We start from the raw sequence: 19,541 nt of genomic DNA, 5'->3' as shown, positions 1-19,541 counted from the left end.
CTGTGGGGAATTTTTGCAATAATGTATCCCATTATATTGTCTGGTAGTGGACCCTGAGACAAGAAACTAGATCAAAAAACCCCTAAATTTTGGTCAAAATATGCCCTTTCAAACTCACATTTCAAAGGAAGTGGGCCATTGTTCTTCCTTGCTGCTTTTCATTTTACCTCAGCTAATTCACTTTCTGGCTTCATTTGGGACCCAAAATGGAAGTAGCAAATAGAACAGCAAGAGTATCCTGGCTGCATTCCCAGCCTGAGTGGCAATAAGCAATTCCATATCTCTCATTGGTCTATATAACTACAGTTCCAGCTGACATCTCTGAAGCTTCTTGTGGGACTACTGAGGAGTTTCAGCCTCATCCCCAGGAGCCAATAAGAACACCAAAGTAATTTGCTCAACCTCAGCTGTCAAGCCTTTGTTCTTTCACATAAAACTTAAAATGTGACATAATTGAAAGCCATAGGATGCTAAGAAAGGACATCAAATCACCCTATATTTCAGACCTGTATAAGTCAACCTTGCTGGATTACCTGGGCATAGAAATGAAAGGGGGAAAACACACATACATATATCCCAACAGGAACTAAAAATATTCATTGTTTTATTTCAGGCACAGCTGTATTCTGTGAGTACACTTTCCATTTAAAATTATAAAACAAGCTACCAGGTAATGCTGTCAAACTGCATGCGTCTAACCAATTAGAGGTTCCAATTAGCAAATCAGGTAGAGCATGGATGCATTTTTGGAAGTTATTCATCAGGTGGAATGGTGTCAGCCTAAATGAGGTAAATCACCACCACCCAAGCAGACTTTAAACTTTTCTTGGTCTAGGAGTTACTGGACTAAATTTGAATGCCACAAAAGGCAGTCTATCTACCTTCTTTTGGCAAAATTCTAATTTAACAGATGTGGGCTAAGCCACAAATAAGCATTTGTGGATATAGTCCTTGGGTTCTATTAAAAACCACATTGGTGGCTGCAGGGCTGGATTAAGGGCAACTGATGCCCTAAGCACAGCCCAACAATGGTGCCCCCCTCGGCCCCCTCCATTGCTTAACTGACAAGACATTAAGATTCAAACGAATTATTTACTTATACCTTAATATTTATTTAAAATCTTAAAAGTTTTCTTCTAGATTTTTTAAGGTAAAACAAAACAGTTCCACTGCCTATAATTTCATATCTATATCGCCGCAAAAGAAGGAATGATTGAGAAAAATATTTCATCTTCAAGGTCAAGACATATCATAATAATATCATAACATACGACCATCTTTTATGTGAAGTTTTATCAATATTTTGTACTGCTCTTTACAGCAATCTCGCAAATCAATGACTTTTTACTTCAGATACATAGTTTAGTAGTTTCTCAAAACTTTAGTCTCTCACCGAGCCAAAGAAAACATTTTTTTAACAATGCAGAGTAAAGTCGAACATGGCAGATAAAAACAACTACAAAAAATTGACTACAGTTGAGTGTGGCAGTGAAATGCAAGGTGGCAAAAGAAATGCAAGGTGACAATAAAGGAGGTGAAAAGAGAGTGTGAGGGACATTTAGCTAAAAGTATCAAGGGGAATAATAAAAACTTATTTAAATACATCAGAAGCAGGAAACCTGCCAGGGAGGCTGTTGGACCATTAGATAATGAGGGAGTGAAAGAGATTGTTAAGGAGGATATGGAGTTTGCAGAGAAGCTCAATGAGTTCGTTGTGTCCAACTTCATGGCAGAGGATACAGAACATATACCTGTTCCTGAACCAGACTTTTCAGGGATGGAGGCTAAAGAACTGAGTCAGATAGAAGTGACAAGAGATTATGCCCCTGCTAACTTGGCAAAGAGGCACCTTTTAACGTGGTGATTCTCTTTATTTAGCAGGGGGAGAGTAACTGCCCCTATTCACCCCCAGCACAGTACTTCCAGTGACTGTTGCTGGTGTCTGTCTTATATTTCTTTTTAGACTGTGAGCCCTTTGGGGACAGGGTTCCATCTTATTTGTTTGTTATTTCTCTGTGTAAACTGCCCTGAGCCATTTTTGGAAGGGCGGTATAGAAATCGAATGAATGAAAGAATGAATGAATGAATGATGTTCTAAACTGTCTGGAAAAACTGAAAACTAACAAATTGCCAGGGCCAGATGGCATCCATCCAAGAGTCCTCAAAGAACTCCAGTGTCAAATTGCGAACCTCCCTGCCAAAATATATAACTTATCCCTGCAATCAGGCTCTGTACCGGAGGACTGGAAAGTAGCAAATGTAACACCGATTTTCAAAAAGGGATCCAGGGGTGATCTGGGAAATTACAGGCTGGTTAGCTTAATGCCCATTTCAGGTTAATTGATGGAAAGCATGCTCAAGGATAAAATTGTTAAGCACACAGAAGAACAGGCCCTGCTGTGGGAGAACCAGCATGGCTTCTGCAAAGGGAAATCTTGCTTCACCAACCTTTTGGAGTTCTCTGAGAGTGTCAATACGTGTGTGGATCAAGGTGATCCAGTTGACATAGTATACCTGGACTTCCAAAAAGCTTTTGACAAATTTGCTCATCAAAGACTCCTGAGGAAACTTAGCTGTCATGGGATAAGGGGACAAGTACATGTGTGGATTCCTAACTGGTTGAACGAGAGGAAACAGAGGGAAGGAGGCGGGTCTCACAATCAGTGAGACCTGCTTTGTCCTGGTTAGCGAGGAGAGCGGGCTAAGCCTAAGTGGGCTAAGTGGGTTACTTGAGTGGGTTACCTGCTCAGGCTAAGCCCGCTCTCCCTGCAGACAATTGGGAAGCCCTGCCTGGGTGGCTGGATCGGCTGCCCACATGACTGCCAGCTCTGTGACGGAGCCGGCGGGGGCTGGGGAGTTCAGGGGCCGCGCGGCCCCCATAAACTCCAGCATGCCCTGCACGAGCGCGCTGCTTTTCAGCCTCCTGGGTGGGGGTCTCCTCATGAGTAGCCACAGCGCAGAGTTGCGCCGTAGCTACTCATGATCCAAAAAAGCGGGTTTGCAGAGTGCTTGCTCCACAAACCCGGTTTAAGGTGCGGGTTACTTGAGCAGTTTACCTGCTCAGGAACCACCAGTCTCGCAGCCAAGCCCGGTGGTTCACACAATGGGACGAAACTGGACTAGCAGAGGCTAGCCCGATTTCATCCCATCATGTGAATAGCCTCTAGGTATAAATGGAGAGTTTTCACAATGGAGGGAAATAAGAAGTGGGGTCCCCCAGGGATCTGTACTGGGACTGGTGCTTTTTAATTTATTCATAAATGATCTAGTTTAGGGGTAAACAGTGAGGTGGCCAAATTTGCAGATGATATAAAACTCTTTTGCATAGTGAAATCCAAAACTGATTGTGAGCAGCTCCAAAAGGATCTCTCCAAACTGGGGGAGTGGGTGACAAAATGGCAAATGCGCTTCAATGTTGGCAAGTGTAAAGTGATGCACATTGCGACAAAAACCCCCAACTTCAAGTATATGCTGATGGGATCTGAGCTGTTGGTGACTGACCAGGAGAGGGATCTTGGGGTCGTGGTGGACAGCTCATTTAAAGTGTCAACTCAATGTGCGACAGCAGTGAAAAAGGCCAATTCCATGCTAGAGATCATTAGGAAGGGGACTGAAAATAAAACTGCTAATATTATAATGCCCTTATACAAAACTATGGTGCTGCCACACCTGGAGTACTGCGTACAATTCTGGTCACCACATCTAGAAAAGGACATTGTAGAACTGGAAAAAGTGCAGAAGAGGGCAACCAAGATGATCAAGGGCCTAGAGCACCTTTCGTATGAGGCAAGGCTACAACACCTGGGGCTATTTAGTTTAGAAAAATATAAAATATTTTATTTGCTATAAAATCATGCATGGTGTAGAGAAAGTGGATAGAGTCCCCTGGTTCTAGTGTTATGTAAGAGGGGAAAGAATTAGATTTCCCTAATTCTTCTCCCTCTTACATAATCCTAGAACCAGGGGTCGTCCTATGAAATTTATTGCCAGGAAATCTAAGACCAACAAATGGAAGTACTTTTTCACACAACGCATAATCAACTTGTAAAATTATCTGCCACAAGATGTGGTGACAGCCAACAACCTGGATGCTTTAAGAGGGGTTTGGATAACTTCATGGAGGAGAGGTCTATCATGGGCTACTAGTTGGAGGGCTGTAGGCCACCTCCAGCCTCAACGGCAGGAAGTCTTTGAGTTCCAGTTGCAGGAGAGTAACAGCAGGAGAGAGGGCATGCCCTCAACTACTGCCTGTAGGCTCCTAGTGGCATCTGTGTGAAACAGGATTCTGGACTAGATGGGCCTTGGGCCTGATCGAGCAGGGCTGTTCTTATGTTCAAAGAAAGAGTTAAAGGCATAATAGCTAGGGGGGAAACTCTGTGGTGCCCCCCTTCCCTTGATACCCTAAGCACATGCTTGTTTTGCCTTATGGTTAATCCAGGGCTGGGTGGCTGTGGTGGTGAGTGAATGAGCCCAAGATTCATTCCTGCAGGCCTCCATGTATTTAATCAACACATTCAGGCTGTGTAGGACTGCTCTGACATTACTACTTAAACTTGTTTGTTGACACAGATAAATGTTACACTGGCGCTTCCGGTGCTGGTCCTTCCTCTTTATGCCCCTCATGGTTCAACATTTTCAACATGTATGCTATCTAACAAGGAAGTCCTAGAGTCTGAATTGCTACACGTACAACTACATGGGGCATAGTAATTAAATAGCTTATAATTGCAGATGACATCTACAGTAGGCCTGTGCACTTTAATAGGCTCCTCCAGAATAACATGGTATGAGGTTTGAGGCCTGTCCCTAAGAATTTTAACAGATACTATCTGGGTAAGGGAAAGTCATAACATTCATCAGGTGCTTTTCAGAAATTGCTCAGTACCAGGGGTGTAGCTATAATTGAGCGGATGGGTTAAAAGAACCTGGGGGCCCCAACTCCTGAGGGCCCTCAGCTCCACTCCTCCCTATTTTCTTCATTATCTCCCTCACTCTGAGGGGCCCCTGGAGAGAGGGGTGAACACAGGCCCCCTCTCCCCTAGCTATGCCCCTGCTAAGTAAAGGTAAAGTTGTGCCGTCGAGTCGGTGTTGACTCTTGGCGACTGCAGAGCCATGTGGTTTTCTTTGGTAGAATACAGGTGAACTATATTTCAAATCAAATGTCCACACAGACAAGGGTTTCATTGTACATTCTTCCAGAAATGTTACCTCCCACTTGCATCTGATGTGTGTGGTACAACCATCCTGTCCACTTGTCATGAGGATACAAACAAACTGGCCTTGGGGGTGGGTTTGGTTGCCTGCAGGGTCTCTTTGGCATTAAAGTAAAGCAGAAGGCAGGACAACAGACATCTATGAAGCACAACAGTTTTTAAAAATCTAAAGTTTACTTTACTGAATTCAGAAGTAAAAGAAAAACAGATATATTAATAGTTAAACAACAAGTTGCTGAAATAATAATAGGTGAGGGGGGGAAACTGTGCTCATGAGTCATCCTAGCAACGGTCCAGGCATTCAGAAAGCAGCAACAAGCAAGTAAATATGCTCAGTAATCTATATTTTTCTACTTGTAAAACAACATTAACTTAATCTGTTCCATATTAATGAGTCCCACAGTGGAGCACATCAAATGGAAGAAGTAGCATTGTGGGTGGATTATGGACAGGAAGAGTCTATGTGCATGCATGACTGGAAAACAAAGTAATTTGAAAATATAGCTGTCATGTTTTGTGTTGACTTACAACTCCACTCCATCCTCTAAAGTACTCAAAAGGCAGGCAGTTATTTAAAAGCTAGCACAAGCTCCAAACATTTTTGTATGTTCAATGTGATCAATATTAATTTCACTCAAATAAAATACTTTACTTAAGAGTTTCCTAATTGTATAATAAGAGTAGCTCACTCTGCCAAGATAATCTTAAGGATGGATACTAGCCAATTTATTTGAAAAAGAAACAGTGGCTAACATCCAGGTTACTGGAGCGAAGATCCAATGAGAGCAACATCCTCTTAGCCAGAGACTTGTCCACTGCCAGTACACCCATGGGGAAGGCACAATTATGGGAGACCTTTCCTGCACCTTCCAAAACTAAGTCCCTGAGGGAAGACTGACCCTCAGGAGCATAGTTTCAGAAGACCCAGTGCACTTCCAAGGGCATGGAAGGTTGTCCAGAATTGTTCCCCCTGCCACACATGTTTGGGTGGGCACAGTAGTAGTGAGGAAGCCCCTGGTTGGGAGGATGTAGCTCCCTTTACATCATTGCTCCCTTTCTCTGGATGTCAGCCATTCTGTTTTTCCCTACAGAAGTAATAATCCAATTACAGTAGAAGGGTGAAAAAGGGAATGGAAATAAAATTTTAAAAAGCATTCTCTAGCAGCAAAACAACATTCACAGAAAGCAATTCTAGTATTCTGTAGCTGTTCCCTTACCAGACTTGTAGCTTATGCCAAGCTCTAGACCAAAGCTATCAGAACCCATCTATAGTTTTATTTCTCTTAAACGTACCCGTTGCTAATCCCATGTGTGGCAGCTCTCGTGAGAGTTCACAAGCAGCTGCCAGATAGGATTAGCGATGGGGACAGGGAGAAAAGGATTAGCGACGGGGCAGGAGGAGGTGGCGGCGGCCAGGCCAGCCACTGGGAGGAGGCAGCAGTGGCTGGCCGGCCTGACCTGGTCAGCAGCGGGCCGGCCTGGCCGCCGGGAGGAGAAGGAGGCAGACCTACCTGCCTGGCTGGCTGGAGTTCGTGGCTGCTACCGGGAGTGGGCAGGCGGGGGGAGGTGGCGGGCCGGCTTTCCTACCGGCCTGCCAGCCAGAATCCGCGGGATGGTGGTGGAGAAGCAGTCCAGCCAGCCTGCAAGACAGAATCCATGGGATGGGGGCAAAAAGCTGGTGGGGGGAGAGGAAGTGGGCCAGCCGGCCTGAAAGCATGTGTGTGTGCGTGTGGGTGGGGAAAACGCAGGCAGGGGGAAGCGGCCAGCCAGCCAGAAAGCCAGGTGTACTGGTGGGGGAGGGGAGGAAAAAGCAGCAGTGGTGGGTGGGCCGGCCGGAGGCGCAGATGCTCTGTGCCCGGCCCAACTAGTAACCTTTATTTGGAGAGTGGGAGTAGTTTTCACAACTGACAGAAGTGAGTCACAAGGACCTCCAAGGAGCTATATTGAGGTCAGAGCTCCCTTCCTGGATACCTGGCTTGCCCAATGGCTGTGGGGTTGATGTCAGAGAGCATATCTAGGCAACTGGGTCTAAGCAACTGTTGCTAAGGGTATATAATGCTGGGAAGAAGGCAGTTAAGGAGATTGGGGTGGAAGGGAGAGAAGAAGGCAGAAAGGATAGAGGGGAGAAGAGAAGAGCTGTTGCATTGGTGAACCATCAGGGGATCAGTGTGGGATAGAAATGGCCGTGAGGATCAGGTAAGAGTGAAAGGCCTGCCATGCAAGCATCTAGTGGACTCTGGTGTAGAGGATTTCAAACAGCTGCTCTGCACCAACTGGAGTACTGGTTATGAATACTGTTGAACTGAATACTGCCTGAGATCAAAGTATATCTTGGGAAGGCAAATTTTGGAAATTTTATTTCCATTCCCTTTTTCACCCTTCTACTCTAATTGTATTCTTACTTCTGTAGGTGCATTAATTCTGTGTATGTGTGTGTGAGAGAGAGTTATGTGCCTTGATACTGCCGCCCAGAACAAAACTCTTTCCGCTCACTGATGACAAAAATCAGAGGGAACACTGGCTTCAGCCATTGTGACTGGGAATGATAGCAATTGTAGTTCAACAACATCTGGGGACCCAAGTTTGAGAACCCCTGGTATACATGATGCTGTTCAAAATAGGCTTGCCTGATAAATAGTACTTCTCTTCACAGCTACAAATGTCAGGGCCTTTCAAAGGCTTTGCATTCAGGTTTTTAAGCCCAGGAAGTGGCATTGTTGTAGTAGTTAGAAATTACTTTCATCTATTTCTTACAGTAATTAGTGTGTTTTATCAGTTGAAAATACTCTCCTTTTAAGCCTTGTTTTGAGAACTTCAAACAGTGATTAGTTTGTAATACAATGGTTATCTGTCCATACACTTCTCCTTTATTATACACCATTATTTTCTGCTGAAAAGCTCTTCAGATAAATTATTTCCACATTTCCTGACATTATTGCTAGTGTGTGCCAAGTTACAATCTGTACTTACACTTTATCCTTTGAATTGATGTGGCAACTGCTTCATCTGTCATGATTAACAAGTTATAATATAAAGACTTTCCAAATACTCTCGTTGCCATAGATGGCAGCTGAAAGTAAAATTAAAAACCTTTGATTCTGGATTGCTAATTCGGGTACATGCTTTTCGGCTTTAGAGTTCATCTCTGTCTATTTCTTCATTACTTAAATAAACATCTAATTAAGTCTTCTGGAGAGTAAGGCAAATGTGTATGTTAACAAACATTAAGGCATATTTGCAATGTAATACTGTGGTATATATACTGATTTAGGTGATAGACCAGGGTTTTTAAAAGTCTTAATCATATAGTAAACAGTTGTTGTTTAATAAGCTCATTTAAGAATAAGTCATTCTGTACATGCACGCTCATTAAAATTAAAACCTAGCCTTTAAGTGACAAATACACAGTTTAAATTTTGCCAGGGTTCGCTTTCATGGTGCATTACTTCATTAACTGCTGTGGCCATATTCCCATTCTCTTTTAGTGTCTCATGAGAACCAGGCGTAAAAGTCTATAGAACAGAGCCAACGTCCCACTTTCCCCAAGAATGTGTATGCACACAACATTGTGGATATATAAAATTAAGGATGAATAAATGCCTGTGGTTCCATGGGTTCAACTGGCACAGCATTTTCCTCAGTTTTTACTTCATGTTTAACACAGGCAATTTCTAAAATTAATTCTGGAATAGGTGCAATGACTTTCATTTATTTTCATTGTTTCTCCCTGGCACTGACACTTTACCAATATGCACAAGTGATCACTGATGAAACAGGACATATACAAGCACGCAGTTCCTATAACCACATTAAGCAGACAAGCATATCAAGTTTCCTTTATGTTCTGTGTGTAGGTATGTGTGTGTGTGTGTGTGTGTTAGAGCAGATGGGTATGCATATATAGACACACCTGAACCACACTGATATTGATGAGGCTTTTCACACATTCAGTTATATGATTATTCCTTCCTCCACTGGCTTTTCTATCTTTTTAAACTCTCTCACATTTGACAGGCCATCACAAGAGTAAAGAAAGGAGTTGCTGTTGCACTGTGCACATCACCAGCCGTGCGGCTTCATGATGATGCAAAGTTGTGTAACTGTGGAAAAACAAAGCCTAATTCACAAGTTGTTACACTTACACTTTAATATGAAGATTTGCAAACAACACATTTGAAATCTACATCTGTATTTTTGAAGTCCCATTACAAAATATACATTTTGATATTAAATTTAGATTTCTCCTAGTAGTTCCTGACAGGATTCATGTTTCTGACACTTGGAACCTAGTCTTGCAGGGTTCACAAGAGACTTGACTAAATAACAAGCCTATTTTTAGAAGGGGAGTTTGGTGAATTTTGAATATATTTGAATGCATTTTTTAGTCCAGAGATCTCAACAAGCACTACATTCCATCAGCCAGCATACCACAGGATTAAATATATCACTCTTGATTGAAAACCACCACACGATCTCACCTCTGAAGGTCTCATGTAGGACAAATATAGGGCTGAATTCAAGATGTGTAGAAGGAAGATACAAGGAAGATTACACATGTATTCAAAATGGAGAAACTTTTCCCTCCACAACTCAAATGTCTTTTGAGTTGCAAAACAGCTGTATTTGGTATGTTGAAAAATAATCTATTTACTTTCCATAGTATGGTTGTAAATATATTTCTTTTCACAAGCTTTGAACAACCATTTTATGGAAATCCTAACTTACACAAAAGTTCACACAGAAAATCTGAGATTGCCTTAGTAGCAGAATGTGTTGAATGGAGACATATTTCTCAACTATTGAGTCTTTTTATGAAGAAGAAAAAAGCAAAGAAACTGTCCAGTCAAACTAGAATACCTCCGCTAACGAGTATTTTGTACTATAAACCATTTCAGTTATATCATATGTGTTTGCTTGATTTAGGATTCAGTAGTTAAATCTAAGTACAACAACTTCATTTATGGAGGCACCATTCCCCATGGACTTCCAAGCAGAAGTCTGTGCCCCCTCGCAGCCCCCTGGGACCCCCAAACATGCAGCAATTCCGACCAGCCCATGCTGCTGAACTGGGTGGTCGAGTGCGACTGCTCCCAAGGCTCAACAATGAGCATGGTTGTCCTGCCCAATCTCCTCCCATTTCAGGCCTTGGTGGTGCTAGGCAAGAAGCCAAGCTGATAGCCACAGCCACCAAGGTCTCAGTCTCCACTTCTAGTGCATCCTGCAGTTGTGCCTGTGCACGCAAGTGTGAGTCTGATTGTCATGCCCCTTTCTGTATGCTTCCTTCCAGTTCCCTCTGTACACATGGTGACATCTTTAGCAACAGCTCTCCAGGCTGCTGAAATCATGTCATGCAGCAAGAGCACAGTGAGACCCCCGGGGCAACAAGAGCCTCCCTGCTGCCACTCTTACCAGCGGGCCTGTCATGACCAGTCCTCTCCGCTGCCTGGCACAAATTCTCCTCCCACTCTGGCCAGCCAAACATGCACACCACAACCAGCAGCAGGTATGAATGGAGACCAGGGAGAGGCAACAGTGCTGGCCAAGCACTTGGAGCCAGCCAGTGTGTGCTAGTCTAGGCACTAGACAGGACTCAAGGGTGCCTCCTTTAACTGGGATCTTACTTCATATGCTACTTTGGAAATGTTATTGAGATCATTAGGAGATGTTGTGCAGGGTGTTATCAGTAAGCTGATGACACCCAAATCTTTTTCTCCATGTCAACATCATCAGGAGAAGGCATAATCTCCCTAAATGCCTGCCTGGAGGTGGTGATGGACTGGATGAGAGATAAGTAGGGGTGTGCATTTCGGATTTTGTTTTGTTTTGTTTTCGGCTGAATCCAAACCCATTTGGATAGGGTCCAAAATGAAGCCCCCCCAAACCCCAAATTTTAAGTTTCAGAGCCAACTTGCTCCAAAACTGAAGCCGAATTACAGGCTGCCAATCTCCCCGCCACTTCCCCCCCACTTCTGCCCCAGTCTGTTCCCCATTCCCCACCCTAACCAGGCCAGTTCGGTCTGGCCCCCATCGACCGCCCCCCCCCCCCAGTCTGGCTCCAGACTGGTCTGCAAACTTAAAAAAAACCAAAACATTTAAAATGGGCCCCTGGTGGCGCAGTGGTAAAACTGCCGCCCTGTAACCAGAAGGTTACACGTTCGATCCTGACCAAGGGGCTCAAGGTTGACTCAGCCTTCCATCCTTCCAAGGTCGGTAAAATGAGTACCCAGAATGTTGGGGGGCAATATGCTAAATCATTGTAAACCGCTTAGAGAGCTTCCAGCTATAGAGCGGTATATAAATGTAAGTGTAAGTGCTAAAATGCAAAAAGGAACTACCTGTAGCCCCTTTGGGGGGCTTGCTCTAGCCACGGGGGGTGTGTGTCCATGTGGGTTCCCTTTCCCCCCGCCGGCCTCCCTCATTACCGCCGCAGCCGGGTAAATGTAGTCTTTTTGGCCTTTTGGGGCCTCCATAAAAGCGAGCAGCCAGCATTTTGGCTGCCGCCGCTCATGCACAAATGCCCTTTGTGAGGCCGTAGGCCATGCCAAGCCTCGCAGAGGGCATTTGCGCATGTGCGGTGGCAGCCAAAATGGCGGCCGTTTGCTTTTACGGAGGCCCGAATGGGCCAAAAAGACTACGTTTACCCGGCCGCAGCAGTGATGAGGGAGGCTAGAGGGGGGGAGAGGGAACCTGTGCGGACACCCTCCCCCCGTGGCTAAAGCAACCCCCCCGAAGGGGCTACAGGTAGTTCCTTTTTACATTTTAAATTTTTTAAAAAAGAAGTCCGGACGGAACCCGGGGGGCGGGGGGTGACCCGGGGTGTGTGTGTTCGGTTCGATCACGAACCCATGAACCACTGGACCGAACCATTGGACCGCCAGACCAGTTCTGCACATCCCTACCAGACTTGATTACTGCAATGCCCTCTATATGGTGCTGCCTTTGTACGTAGTCTGGAAACTGCAGTTGGTCCAGAATGCGGCAGCCAGGTTGGTCTCTGGGTCATCTCGGAGAGACCATATCACTCCTATCTCAAAATATCTACACTGGTTGCTGATAAGTTTCCAGGCAAAATACAAGGTGATAGTTATAACCTATAAAGCTCTAAAATAATATAGCTTGGGCCCTGGCTATTTGAAAGAACATCTTCTTCGCCATGAGCCCCACTGCCGATTGAGATAATCAGGAGAGGTCCGTCTGCATTTGTCACTGGCTTGTCTGGTGGCTACTCAGGGATGGGCCTTTTCCATTGCTGCCCCGAGGCTTTGGAACATGCTCCCTGCTGAAATAAGAGCCTCCCAATCTCTTACAACTTTTAAAAAGGCATATTTGTTCACCCAGGCTTTTAATTAGATACTGTTTTAATAGTCTGATGATTTTTAATAGTTTTAACATTTTAAATTTTAAATTCTTGTAATGTTTTTAACCTTTTTATTTGTTGTGTTTATTGTTTTGTTGTAAACCGCCCAGAGACTTGCGTTTTGGGTGGTATAGAAATATGTTCAATAAATAAAAATAAATAATATGATCTGCTCCTGAGTTCTTTAGTTCGGGTGGTGGGACTGGTACTCAGTCCCAGCTTCTTTTCAAATTCATTCCCCCTCAAAAAGACAAAGGTGAGCATAGGAGCATGGGAAGCTGCCATATACTGAGTCAGACCCTTGGTCCATCTAGCTCAGTAATGTCTACACAGACTGGCAGCGGCTTCTCCAAGGTTGCAGGCAGGAATCTCTCTCAGCCTTTTCTTGGAGAAGGCCAGGGAGGGAACTTGAAACTTTCTGCTCTTCCCAGAGTGGTTCCATCCCCTGAGGGGAAAATCTTATAGTCCTCACGCTTCTAGTCTCTCATTCATATGCAACCAGGGCGGACCCTGGTTGCATATGAATGCAATGTGAAATGTGTGAAATGGCTGCTGAGTAAACAAAATAATTTTAGTCATCTGGACAAATTTTATGCAGTGGTGGAAAACTGTGTGCAGTAGAAACTATACACTACCTAGATAGATAGATAGATAGATCAGACAGCATATAAATATGACAAATAGATACTAATAAACTTGTGTGTGCAGTTGTGAATATGGGGATTTATTAAGGACAGAGTTGTAGAAATAGATGAGGGGGGAAAGTCTCAGTACTCAACTATAGTTTGGGAAGGGAAATAATCTCATCCATTATTTGCAAGGCATCTTCTTTTTTCTTCCTTCTCTTATTTTCCTATCCATTCTTCTCTCCTCCCTCTGTCTCTCTTAAGTTCTTTATTCCTTTTCAGTTTCTCTTCCCTGTTTTATTTATTTTTCAATTAGAAATAGTTTGGGAGGTGATCACAGACTGGGAATGGGACAGGCTGCACTGCTTCTTGTGCGATTGGAAGAAACGCTTTAACAGGGAGCAGCTAGGGCAAACTTGGCCATCCAGCTGTTGTTGAGCTACATGTTAAAAACTCTGTGTGTGTGCAATGTACACATGTACAATGCTTATCCAGGCTCCAAAATTACCTAGCTGCACCTCTTTTCATTTACTTTTACTCTTTTCATTCACCTCTTTTCAGTTTGGTGTCACTTAGCAGAATCAGATCAGGTAACAAATCTCTTCCTGGGATGTAACACTTCAGACTGCATGTGAGGATTTCCATATTTGAATGCTTCTCCACAAAATAAAACTCTCTACACATAAACAATTAGAATGTTCAGAGAGAAAGCTAAAACAGAACCTGTTATGAAGGGGTTTTATAAACCACCCTTCAAAGCTCCCCCTTCGAGCTTTCTAGGGGTCTTTTTGAGGAAGATGAGTGGTGACTTTGAGATTCCCTTTTGCCAATGACAAAGCAATAGATTTGAATAAAATATATGAGGTTTTATTGAGGTGGATAACGCATAGATATTATTATTATTACAAATTCCAATAATTTTCTGTCTAACCAAACAATATGGTTCCATACTAAGAGTAATTCAATACAATTTCCATACAAACAGTAATTCCATACAAACAGTAATTCGCAGTTAGTAGTTGCAGAGCAACACAGCCCAAACTGTATATAAATCAGATGTCAAATTCTATACAGCTTGCCAGTGTTCAGATCTCATGCAGCTCGTCATGCAGTTCCATTTTTAAACTTACCTTTCCTCCGGACTCATGCAAAATTGTCCATATTTCTCAAGCTCAGGTGCACTAACTTAACCAGGGTCAACTCTTCTAAAACATAGCGCCTTTCGCCCTGGATTTTGATGTCAAATGAAGAGGTGTGCAACAAAAATCAGTACCAACCTTTATTGATCTTTCTCCAGTACGTAGGGAATGGGCAGGCCCAGAAAAACAGACTGCTAATCTGGTGATCATGGCACTCTGCCCTTTCCCAAGAAATTGCGGGGAGGTGGCGGGGAGGAATAACATTAACAATAAAAAACCACTTTTCTGCTTACACATTTCTTTCCCTTGACTGTATTCCTATTCCTGGACGCTGGCATCTGTGCTCCGACCCTCATTGCATTAACTTGCAAGCAGCACAGCACATTGCAAAGCGTACTGAACAAGCAAACTGTTTTTCTCAGCAACTTGGAGACTGAGCAAAGGTCACTCCGTTCCTTTTTGGTAAGCCAATTCTGACTTAGCTTTTTTGGCCACTGTCTGCAACCACATTTGCGTCTCATTATAATAAAGTCTTAGGTCCGAGTGTCCAGAACAAAAAGGTTGCAATAACAGATTACACCATTTACTTACTTACTTACTTACTTATTTAATTTCTATACCGCCCTTCCAAAAATGGCTCAGGGTGGTTTACACAGAGAAATAACAAATATATAAGATGGATCCCTGTCCCCAAAGGGCTCACAATTTAAAAAGAAACATAAGATAGACACCAGCAACAGTCACTGGAGGTCCTGTGCTGGGGATGGAGAGGGCCAGTTACTCTCCCCCTGCTAAATAAAGAAAATCACCACATTAAAAGGTGCCTCTTTGCCAAGTTAGCAGGAGTTGTTATAGTTATACAACCATAAGTTGTATAAGTCCAAAATTGTGTAAGTCCAAAAGTTGAAAACAAGTTCACCAACCAGGCTATCTAGGCCTGACAAGGCAAACTAGGCCCAAAAATCCTAACCATATCACATCAAACACTCCATGACATCTGGTCTTCTAAGTGCAGGGGATTTTTTATTTTTTATTTGGAGGGGGGAAACAGGGTCTCACAAGAGTCTACCACGCATGCAATTCATGTACATTCCAACATGAAACAAAACATTGCAAATATATTGTTGATTTTCCACTATAGTCTATGGCCAAAACAAAAATAAGAGCATGATGAGACATATCACTTTTCCTCTTCCCCACACCTACTAAAAGAATGCACAAGTGGCAACTTAATGTAAAAAAATTTTATGGAAATATGTGGCCTCAACAGCACAATCTCTGCATGTTTACTCTGAAGTAAGTCCTACTATGTTCATCGGGGCTCACTCCCAGGAAAGTATACACAAGATTGCAGCCAAGTCATTAAAGGGGAAAGTTGTGGCTGAGGAATCTATTTCAGAAAGTGCTTAATTAATAACCAGCAACAATACCCAAAGAGCAGGAGGCATTTCAGATCTCAAACTTGTTTTCCTTCCTCCCTTCCTAAGCAGGGCCATGCCTGAGAGGCTGCAGGGCTGGGGGCGAATCAGCATGTGCAGGGCCTTCTTAATATTTCATATGATTACAGAATCACACTGACTGATGCAGTGGTGTAGCTAGGGGAGAGGGGGCCTGTGTTCACCCCTCTCCCCATGGCCCCTTGGAGTAAGAGAGATCATGAAGAAAATAGGGGAGGGTGGAGCTAGCGGGTCCTCAGGAGCTGGGGGCCCGGGTTCTTTGAACCCATCTGCTCAATTATAACTACTCCCTTGGACTGATGACATACTGTGTAAATAGTGTGAGTGACTGAGCGACTGAGGTGTTTGGACATGTCCAACCAGCTTGGACATATAGTGCATTTGTAGGGTAGGGGGATAAGCACAACACATGCCCCATGCTTCACAATTCTCTCTCAGACCTTCTGGATTACAAACCAACTTGAGCATAGTGAATTTAAATAAATATAAATATATGTATGTGTGTGTGTATATATATATACATACACTGTGTATATATATATAGAGAGAGAGAGAGAGAGAGAGAGAGAGAGAATTTTTTTTTCTGCCATGGAACAAACCACATATAGGATATTTTCGGTGGGTTTTAAAAGCGCACTACAAGATGTCTGGAGCACTATGACTTGCTGGCCAGTGCTATCGAACAGGAGGGACATTGTACCTGGTGCCAGGGCAGGTACCTGGCACACCAACCCGAACAAGAGGCCAAAGACCAGATAGCTTGCCGCCCTTGCAGCTGCACAGAGTTTTGGCAGGGCCTCTCCACTCTCCTTCACCATGGTCGATGGCCGGAAAGCAATGTCCATGACCAGCATTGTGAACACAGAGGGCGCAGCAATTTCCCCTTGTCGGACTGTCCCCATAGCCCAGGCTCTCACAAGGGAGGTACCCGTCTGCCCTTTGGGGGTGGGATAACAGCAAGCTGCCCCTTATTTTGGACTCTTGACCACCTTTGGATGGCCTGGTGGCTACCACCACAATGGCCTCCTAGCAGAGCTCTGTCTGGCCCATCACCTTGCGCCAGGCTGATCCAGCTCATCAGATGCCCGAAGCTCTAGGTTCCGGGGAGACCTCTGGGGATGCTGTGGCCCAACAATTGGAGCAGTTCTGGTTAATGGAGCAGGCTGGCCTCCTCTTCAATGAAACACTGTACACCATGCAGGAGGGAGAAGAGGGGGACAGTGACGAGACAGACATAGAGGAGATACTGCAAAACTATCATCTCCAATGGTGGGGGGTGAGGGCCTCAAAGGTTGGGCTTCTGATCTGCTGGCCTTTATTAGTGTGGGCAGAAGCTGGTAGCGCAGACCACCTGTAGGCGACCGACAAAGCAGGGCCACAGGACTGCTGGAAGGAAGACTCCTGCTCACTTCATTGTAATACTTAATTAGGCCTGATACAGGTATGTTTCTTGGGTTGAGCAGAGATAGGGAGGTGGGGAGTAACCCTGGGGCAGCTATACCAGTGGTGGTGGGGAATCAACGAAGATATGGCATTGGTAGGCCAGCGGGCCATTATAGGGGAAGGGAAATCAGAAATTTAATTGCTTACTCCTTCCAGCAGGCCTACCACCTCTGACCTTGGAGAGCAATGCCACCCACCCACAGAACCTCACCTTATTACTCTGCAATGCCAGGTGAGTTCAAAATAAATCTGAGGTAGTCCATGACTTAAATAAATAAATTGATTTACATTTCTAGCCCACCCTGTACCGAAAGGTCTCAGAGCGGGTTACAATAAAACCAATATTAAACAATTAAATTGTTGTATTTAATTGTTTATGGATGAAGGAGCTGACCTGGTATGTATCACAGAGATCTGGTCAGGAGAGGCTAGTGGTCTAGTTTAGTCCCAGCTTCTCCCAGAGGGCTACTCCATAATGGAGCAGGTGAGAGGATGTGGGTGGGTAGGTGGGGTGGCTGTGTTCTATCCTCTCCTTACCAGGATCCCTACCCAAGTCTAGGAACCAGGGATAGACAGGGACTTCTGCTGGTGTACCTATCACCCCACTGCCCAGTGGAGTCCCTAACTGAGCTGACAGACCTGGTTGCTGAATTGTCATTGGAGCGGCCCAGGTTGTTGTTGGTGGGGGACTTCAATGTTCATTTTGGGACTGGGTTGTCAGGAGCAGCTCAAGAGTTCATAGCAGCCATGATGACTGTGGGTGTATCTCAATTGGTCTCTGGACCGACACATGATGTTGGTCACATGCTCAATTTGGTCTTTTGCTCTGATCAGGGTGGTGTTCCATGGGTGGGGACTCATGTCATCTCCCCATTGTCATGGAAGGATCACCATCTGGTTAAGGTAGAACATACAGCCACAACCCACCTTTGCAGGGGTGAAGGACCTATTAGACTGGTCCACCCAAGGAGCTTATTAGATCCAATAGGATTCCAAGAAGCCTTGGAAGGGTTTAGGGTTGACTCTGCTAGTGATTCTGTTGTTGCTCTGGTGCAAACATGGAATAATGAACTCACTAGAGCAGTAGACACAATCGCCCCCTAGCATCCTCTTTGATCTGCTTTAAAGACAGCCCCATGGTATTCAGATAAACTACAGGAGCTGAAGCAGCGAGGTAGACGACTAGAGCTCAAGTGGAGGAAGACTCAGCGCAAGTCTGATCGGCTGGAACAAAGGGTATATCTGAAGATCTATGCTCTTGTAGTGTGGGTGGCAAAGAAGCAGTTCTTTTCTGCCCACATTATTTCAGCAATTTCATGTCCAGCTGAGTTGTCTAGGGTTGTGAGGGGGCTAGTATGTTCCCCCTCCCCCTTGAATTTAAACTTGGAACCATCAGTTACTCGCTGTGATGTTTTTAATGACTTTTTTGCAGATAAAATCACTCATATTCGGGCCAAGCTGGATTCCTCAGTTACTGCAGAGTCTACTGTGGAGGTGTCCAGCAACTCCTCTTATGGGATTAGATTGGATCATTTTCAGTTTGACTCCTGAGAAAGTGGAGACACTGCTTCGGACTGTGCATCCTACCTGTTCTCTTGACCCTTGCCTAACTTGGCTTATATCATCTGATAATTATATTATCAGAGAGGGTCTGGTAAATATTATAAATGCTTCTCTGAGGGAGAGTAGGATGCCTCCTTGTCTTAAGGAGGCTATTGTTGTGAGCAGACTGGTTGGATTGGGACCAGCCTTACACGCCCCCAAAAACTAAGTTGAGGCATCTAAGTTGAGGTGTCTGGGATTGCTGTTTTGCAAGAAACTGAAGTGTGAACTTTGGTTTTGCTGAGCTAAAGTGACTGAATGGAATTGTTTATTCTGTAGTCAAGGCCTGGGCAGAGGGAGACTCACCCCTCCCTGCCTTGAAGCTGTTTGTGCATTGTGCTATGCTAAGGGGTAATCATGGGAATTAGCTTGAAATGTGATGATAGCATTTAATCATATTTAGAAGGTCTTAGGAAACCTCATTTAGATATCACCAGTACCTACAGCACCAGTACCTAGAGAATTTAGGGGTAAATATTATCCACACAGTTAGCTGTTAACTTGCTTGCATGCTATCTCTTAACATTTTCTTGGGACTGGAAGGCGCTGACTAGGTTTTGAGAGTGACCACAAGCAGGTCAAGTTGGGCATAAACAGGGATGTTTCTATTTGGATTAGTAAACAATGTCAAGCCAGAACTCACCATGAAAGGCTCCTGACCAGATATGGTAAAAGACAGCCGAAGAGGGAGACCGGGATATTTA

The 19,541-nt window shown here is 44.3% G+C and overlaps 1 long non-coding RNA gene across 1 annotated transcript in view; it reads left to right on the top strand.

Moving 5' to 3' along the window:
* LOC128350740 (uncharacterized) overlaps nucleotides 1-19,541 on the top strand; it is a 118,587-nt gene that overhangs the window by 53,625 nt on the left and 45,421 nt on the right. The window contains exon 2 of the long non-coding RNA XR_008319432.1: nucleotides 17,395-17,467. This is a non-coding gene — a long non-coding RNA (uncharacterized LOC128350740). The remainder of the gene's footprint in view (nucleotides 1-17,394; nucleotides 17,468-19,541) is intronic.

This window comes from Hemicordylus capensis, chromosome 3, assembly GCF_027244095.1.
Source record: "Hemicordylus capensis ecotype Gifberg chromosome 3, rHemCap1.1.pri, whole genome shotgun sequence".
NCBI lineage: Eukaryota > Metazoa > Chordata > Lepidosauria > Squamata > Cordylidae > Hemicordylus > Hemicordylus capensis.
Note: the sequence above shows the minus strand (reverse complement) of the source record. Positions and strands in the feature narration are given on the sequence as shown.